The sequence below is a fragment of the Oryctolagus cuniculus genome, chromosome X (assembly GCF_964237555.1).
Source record: "Oryctolagus cuniculus chromosome X, mOryCun1.1, whole genome shotgun sequence".
Taxonomy (NCBI): domain Eukaryota; kingdom Metazoa; phylum Chordata; class Mammalia; order Lagomorpha; family Leporidae; genus Oryctolagus; species Oryctolagus cuniculus.
The window spans coordinates 121,598,195-121,606,470 of NC_091453.1; positions in this window are offsets into that span (position 1 = coordinate 121,598,195).

Here is an 8,276-nt window from a genome sequence, read left to right on the forward strand (position 1 = left end):
ACCAGTACCAGTTTTTGGATGTGTCACATAAACTTCCTCCAAAGTAAAGTGGCTACTCTGTGAATCATCTCATTTTCCTCCTGCAGTTACCTCTTAGACACCCTGAAGACCTTTCACTTCTTGGCTATTGCTAGGCAACTTTGCCCTCCAACTTCTTTTTGCCAACATCCACTTAGAACTCTTGAGTTTTCTATTACCAGTTAGAAGTGAGGGTCTTTAATCTGTCAACCTTCAGTGAATAAATTTTCTCTACCTGGTGTCTGACACTAGTTTCAAATCAGAGCCTTGTACACATGTCAGTAAATAGAGTACCCTGAAATGGATATTGCCAGCATAATGGCAGCAGGTACTCATATGCTACATGCTGTTCTGGGTATTTACACACAAGACTGTACATCCTAAGACCAATGTACAGAGGGCTTGGGGAGCCGGGCAGATGGAGATCACCTTTGTACCTATCAGAGAAGCTGCCTAGTGTGAGAAGAGAATAAAATGCATGAAGATTGGAAAGGGACAAGTGGAAGTTGCTCTCTTCCAAGACTACGAGAGAGTCTAGGGAGAACATTTGATCTGAGAAAAGCTTCTACAATAAATACTGAGTTAACCTGGATTGAAAGACTCATAATCTATACACAAAGTATTTGTTTACATATAAGTAGGGAATAATTGCAAATCAAACTTTAAAACAATGACATTTAGAATATCACATAAATATAATGTACTTAGAAATGTGACCAATGACATAGAAGTTGTATATAATAAAATTTATAAAATATTGCAGAGGTATATTAATGGCATAAATAAATAAATGGATAGCTGTATTTTGCTCATGAGTTGGAAGATACAATATTGTATGATGTCATTTCTTCCCCTATTCACCTGTAGATTCAACACTATCTCAGTCAAAATCCAGAAAGTTTTTTATTAGTGGAACTGGTATTGTGAATAGTATTCAAGCCTTTGCCTGCAATATCGGTATTCCATATGGATGGCAGTCAGTTTGTGTCCCAGCTGCTCTACTTCTGATCCAATTCCCTGCTAGTGGCCTTGGAAAAGTGGCAGAAGATGGCACAAGTGTTTGGGTCCTTGCCACCCTTGTGGGTGACCTGGAAGAAGCTCTTGCTCCTGGTTTTGGCCTGTTCCAGTGCTGGCCAAAGCAGCCATCTGGATCCTGCCCCTGATGTACAGGAGACCTGGAGAACCACAGACTTGGCACTAAGTGTCCACAGAGTCTGTGGATGCATGAACTAGGTGACCGCTCATGGAGGAGCCTCCCTGCCCCCTCCCCCCACAGCAGACCCTATCTCCTGAGCTCTGCCCAGTGAGATCTGGGCCTGAGTAAACTGAGTTTTTCCAAGGAATGACCATAAGAACTCCGGGTGATCTGCAAAGTCTTCCTTTAGCTCAGCTGCTTCAATGGCACATGCCTCATTGACACTGCCAACAACTCTATGAAGGGAAGGAGCCACCGTCATCATCCCCATTTGGCATATGAGAAAGTGGCGCTCAAGGTAAAGACCAACGTCCTTGCATTCCCTATGAGGGCTTCCTGGGGTGGACCTGTCACTGAGCAGGGGAACTGCTCACCACCGTGACGTCTTACACAAAAGGCCATGTCCCGCACATCCACAACAGGTGTAGTGAGGAAAAGGCGAGCCAAATTCACTTCTGGGCTGTTCTGGTGACTGGCAGCTGCCCTGCTCAAGGTGCCCCATGGAGATGCAAACTCTTCCCAAAACTGGGGGTGCAGAGCTACAGCCATCTGCACTAGTGGCTTCTCCAGGCCTGATCATCATCAGAATACTTGGTGGGAATGAGATGAGGGCCCAGAGACATGAGCAACGGACCGCAGGAAAGGAGCTTCCTGGGACAAGACTCCAGGGCCTCAGGAGACCAGCACACTTTTGAGGCACCACTTGGTGAAGCTTATGACCCTCTGGGTTCCTGCAGGCGTGAATGGAAACTCCGTGTCCACAAATGGGGTCTGAGGGCCCGTGCTAGGACTTCCAAAGAAGAGAAGTGGGAAGGCTGCATCCAACCCAGAGGCCTACCTGGGCAAAAATAGGCGCCCAGGGGCCGGCACTGTGGCATAGCAGGCAAAGCTGCCGCCTGTAGTGCCTGCAGCCAATATGCGTGCCAGTTCCAGTTCTGGCTGCTTCTGATCCAGCTCTCTGCTGTGGCCTGGGAAAGCAGTGGAAGATGACCCAATCCTTGGGCCCCTGCACCCATGTGGGAGACCCAGAGGAAGCTCCTAGTTCCTGGTTTCGGATTGGTGCAGCTCCAGCCATTGTGACCATCTGGGGAGTGAACCAATGTATGGAAGACCTCTCTCTCTCTCTACCTCTCCCTCTCCCTCTGCCTCTGCCTCTGCCTCTGCCTCTGCCTCTCTGTAACTCTGCTTTCAAATAAATCAATCAATCTTAAAAAAGTATAGGCACCTGGAGGAAGTGTGTGGGTGTGCCTATCTCAGCAGGAAGCAGACTAAGCTGAGAGTTAATCACAGGCTGAGCAGTGTGGGGCCAATAAGAAGTCCATGTACATGGTGACCGAAGAGGGCAGCTGGACACATTGGCCCCTTCTGCCCCTTCTAGCCACCAATTCAGGGACTAGTTGAATGGATGGCAGGTGTGACCAGTCCATGCTAGTTAGAGTCCTGTTTGGGTCACTTTAAATGGGCATTCTTATCCAGTGCTCTTACATTTGACTGTGTGCCACTGGGGCTGAAGATAGATTCTGCACTGCAATAGAGGAATAAAAAATGAAGAACGTACTTCGGGTAACAAATATTTAGTGATTTCATCATTGCTGAATGTCTTTCACTCAGGCTCCTGGTTACCATCAAAAGTATATTAATAATGTTTAGTGTATCCTCAGCTAAGTGATTCATCATTCATTCCTTGAACCCCAGCCCTACGGGCAGAGAAGCCACAGCTTCTGTCTACTCCAGAGATCACAAGCCCGAGACCAGGCCCACAGATGGGTTTTCGTGGGATTTTCTGAAGCCTGCATGATGACTTCTTGAAAGAGGAGGGGGATATTTTACAGTAAGGAATTTCACATGGACACCTGCACTTCTAGGTTCTGAAAAACCAGATGATGTGGCAACACGGAGCTTGCAGGTTAGACTCACAGGGTCTGAGTAGCAGAGGCACAGGTTCCCAGTAACCCTGGTACCACCCTGCTCCTTCTCTCACCCCTCAGAGGGGCACAGTGCCAGCTGCTGCTTATCAGTGCTCCTCTGGTGATGCTTTCTCTTATACGTACCTTCTTCTACTGATTTGTATTTCCCATCTAACTCCTGTAGGCCTTGACTTTGCAAATCCTCTTCTCCTCAATTTCTGCCATTTTCAGAATACCATAGCTACCCGGTCTGGAGAGGTAAGGACTCACTTCGAGTTGCTTTCTGGTAAGAGGGGATTAGGACTCAGCACCCCGGACTCTTCGTTCTGCTGCATATAGTATCATTCAGCCCTTCTTCTTTTTCAGAAAACATTTTATAGATGTTCATTTCCGTTTATTAGCTTCCAGAATATTCAGGAACAAAATCAACTATGCCACACATAGAATATCTACAGAGAGCCAAGCACTGCTCTAGGTGCTGTTGGAGCAGAGCTAGAGCAGACCTGGATCTAAAGAAAGGAGTTCCAGAATGGGCTGTGGGAGCTGGGGAGGGAACACCTAATCCTCTCAGAGAAGGCAACAGGCACAGGCAGAGGCTGCTAAGATGGAGGAAATGTTGGATTGATGGGACATCTGCACACACACACACAAAAAAAAAAAACAAACAACAACAACAACAAAAAGGCTGGTCAAAATTGCAACACAGCAGATTAAGCCTCTGCTTGGAACACTACCATTCCACATCAAAGTGCTACCCCAAGGCTGTTCCAACAGCAGTGCTTCCCATCAAGCTTCTTGCAAATGCACCTGGCAGGAGATGAGGATGGAGTGCCGGGCTCCTGGCTGCAGCCTGGCCCAGATCTGGCTGTTGCTATGATTTGGAGAGTGAACCAGCTGCTGGAAGATCTCCCTCTCTCCCCTTCTCTGATGCTCCGCCTATCAAATAAATACTTTAAAAAGAAACACACATACACTCAAAATCAACATAAATATTACACTTTATATTACAATTTAATAATAATTGCATATTGATTTAATGGTATAACATATTTTTTCTAAGGAAACATAAAGAAAATACTTGCAATCTAGGGCTTAGTAAGTAATTTACACACATGACACCAAAAGGATGACCTACAAAAAGAAAGAATAGTTGCACAGAACTTCAATCAAAGTCAAAAATGAAAATGTTTGCTCTGAGAAATACACTATGAAGAGAGTTAGAAAACAAGCTACTGGGGCCTGCGCTGTGGCATAGCAGGTTAAGCTGCTGCCTGCAGTGCTGGCATGGGCACCGGCTGCTCCACTTCGGATCCAGCTCTTTGCTGTGGCCTAGGAAAGCATTAGAGGAAGGCCCAAGTCCTTGGACCCCTGCACCCACGTGTGAAACCCAGAGGAAGCTCCTGGCTCCTGGCTTTGGATCGGCACAGCTCCAGCCGTTGCAGCATATTGGGGAGTGAACCAGTGGATGGAAGACCCCCCCGCTTCTCTCTCTGCCTCTCTTTCTTGTTCTGTGTAACTCTGACTTTCAAACAAATAAATAAATCTTAAAAAAAACAAGCTACAGACTTGAAGAAAATGTTTATTAATCATATATATGACAAATCAATTTTGCTAGAATACATAAGACTTCTAACAACTCAATTTAAAAAATTAGTAAAAAGAGAAAAGATGTGAAGACACACTTAAACAAAGGAGGTATGTATATGGTACATAAACATTTGAAAATATAACATTAGGGAAATGCAAATTAAACCCACAATGAGATATCACTACACATTTGTTGGAGTGGGAAAATAACAACCAAGCAAGACCAGGTTTTGGCAAGGATGCAGAACATCTGTATCTCATCCACTGCTAGTAGGGATAAAAGCAGTATAAGTTGAAATCCTGAAAGCCCAAATCTCCAAAATTGCAATTTTCATTGAAAAAAGGCCTATATAAAAGTAGAAAGCCCAATTTTGAGGAAGGAATTAATATGTTTTCCTTTGTGCAGAGGATGTTTGTATCAAACTAGGTGGAATGATTACTTAGAAAGCTGATGAAACATTATTCTGGGTGTGTCTGGGAGGGTGTCTCCAGAAGATGGTAGTTGTGAGTCCAAGTGGACCAGGTGGGGACTAGCTACCTTCAGTGTGGGCAAGCGCCGTCTATGAAGCCGAGACTGCAGAGAACAGATGAAGAAGGCGACTTGAGCTCTCTGAGAGCTGGGGCAGAATTTTCTTGCTGTTTTTGCCAACATAACTCCAGGATTAGTGGTCTTTGACACTAGAACGTAAGTCAGCAGGCCCATAGGTACTATTTCTTTAGGAATACTGTTTATCTGCTCATAATTTTATACCCAGATAACTGGCATTATTATATATGAATGTCTATTTCTGCAAAATATGTATGTTACTATTACCTATTTTATTGTCTAAGTGGCCTATGAAGAATTCTGTAGTATTTTATGTGTTTATCACGTAAGCCACCCTTTAAAATGTAAGTAAATATCTTTAAAATTTTTTTAATTATATTTACCAGAATTATATTTTCAGGATCCCATTTTTTAAGATTTCATACTTCAGAAATTTGGGTCTTATAGGATTTCAATATTCAACATTATGGTATTTAGGATTATATAATTCAGTATTGTTACCCGAACCAAAAGCTTACAAGTTTCAAGATCTTAGTTGGCAAGTTGTAGGCACTTGAGAGCTGATATGCAGTCCCAGTTGAATTCCACATGGCTGACAAACAGGAGAGCTGACGCTGTAAGTTGTACTCTGAAAGCTGGCAAGCCTGAGAACTAAGAGAAGTCAATGCTTCAGCTGAAGATCAAAGGGCAGGAAGACTGGAGTTCTTGCTCAAGTCATCAATAAGGAAGAGTTACTTCTTTAAAAGAATGGATTTATTTATTCATTTATTTTAAAGTCAGAGTTATAGAGGGATAAGGGGAGAAAGAGAGAGAGAGAGAGAGAGAGAGAGAGAGATCTTCCATTAGCTGGTGTACTCCCCAGATGGTCTCTATGGCAGGAGCTGGGCCAGGCTGAAGCCAGGAGCTTAGATTTTTTCCTGGGTCTCCCACGTAGGTGCAAAGACTAAGCACTTTGGCCATCTTCCATTGCTTTTCCCAGGCCATTAACAGTGAGCTGCATTGGAAGTGGTGCGGCCAGTACTTGAACCATTGCTCCTATGGAATGTTAGAGTAGCAAGCAGTGGATTTATATGCTATGCCACAACACAGGCCCCAGCAAAAGTTCCCTCTTAATTAAGCTTCTTGCCCTATTCAGGTCTTCAATTGATTGAATGATGCCCATTCATATCATGAAGGGCAACTTGCTTTACTCAGTTTACTGATTCAAATGCTAGTCTCATCCAGGCATAGTCCCACAGAGACACCCAGGATGATATCTTACAAAATGTTTCAGCACCCGTGACCCAGACAAATTGACATATACTATCAACTACCTCAGGGAAAGGCTATACAATATGTCACACTGTGAAATGCTTGAGGGTTGAAGCAGATGCCTTGGTCTATATCCTCTGGTGATGACAGTCATTTCTGATGCAAGGTTGGCACCCAGTATGTTTGTTGATTTAATAAATGTTCAAGTATTTTGTGTATTGTGCATGCTTTTATTTCTTTTATTCCTGTTCTGAGACATTTTTAGGTCCTATTATTAAACTTACCTCAAATAAGGAGGACTGATATCACATTAGAAGATATTTATCACTTTAATATCTCAGGCAGCAAAATTTTTCATATATTTTCCCAACCCTAACAATATTAACCCCCAGTTCCCTCCCCCAGAAGAAGGAATAGGTTGATAGTCCAGTGTTTGGCAGGTTGAGCCTTATAAGATGGATAATGTGGCACAAATGGGGATGTAGAAGGTACAGGGAAATCTTTAGGAGAGCATCGTGAGTTGCATGTTTAGGTGTGTAGGGTTTGCTGTCAGTAGAGTTCACGTGAATGGATGAGAGTACCCTTGTAAAATCTGAAAACTAAAAGCAACAAGTGGAACCAAGGCTCAAGTCTGGGAAATAAACTTTAAACGGTTAGCAGAGAAAAGGGATTCTCTAGCAGGATCTGAAAAAGAATTGACCTTAGAGAGTAAAAGAAACTAAGAAAACAATGGTGTCACATAAAAATTCCATAGTAATAGCAAAAAGAGGGTGTTAACATTATCAATAACTGCAAAATTTTCTGAAAAGAGAATGAGGACAAAAGAAGGTCCTATATTAACAGATTATTAGAAGAAATCCACCTACTAATTTCCTATTGTGTAACTCTTTTATCCAAACAGAACAATGTTTTTCTAAGGAGAAAGCAGTGTTTAAGGAGGAGGAATTGTATTCCCAGATTAACAACAGGGAGCAGGGTATTATCTGACTATTTACTATGACTATAAGCCCTTATGTATTGCCTTATGACACTCCTAGTGCAGAAGAACCTTATGGGTGTAATTTCAGTCAACTGCCAGTCCTTTTTCACAAGGCTTGTGAAGCAGGAGCAAGATGCCTATAGAGTGGAGACTGCTACCAAGTTCACTTAGAATTTCAAGAAAAGAGTGCATATGTTGATTTAGGGAATGACACTGACATAATGAACAAAATCTAAACAAGGTGTTTAGTAGGGCTCGAGTCAGAGACAACTCAAGGACTCAGGACCAGATCACTGATTGTTGGGTGGTGGGAATACCAAAAATACACAGCAATCTGAGCAAAGCTCTGATGTCTCAGGCTTGTCTGATGCTGGGCTATGAAAAGCAAATACTGGAGATGAGCATTGTCCCTGGAGAGAAGAGGGCAGGCCACTGCAGCAGGTGCAGTGCATGTAGGGATGGTGTTCCATGTGCTAGTATCATACGAAGGTTCTCAGAAAATAGTAGGAAGAGACCACTGTTGGCTAGGACCTGTACCCGTGGGTGTGGTTGGTGTGAGTAGAGAAAAAAAGGGTCTGCAGAAGGGGGCACCAAGAAGCCAGAACCTGCAGTCTCAGGGCAAAGGTAGGCCTATGGAGAAGTCCTGGGGACACACTCTTCTCTCACTTACATCAGTTGTCCCGCCTATCTGGGGTACTGGTCTCCCACCTGGCCGTCCTACGTGGTGATCCCCAATCAGCAGGTCAACTTCTGTTCACCCCTAAAACTGCAACCTAGAAGTCAGCATCTGAA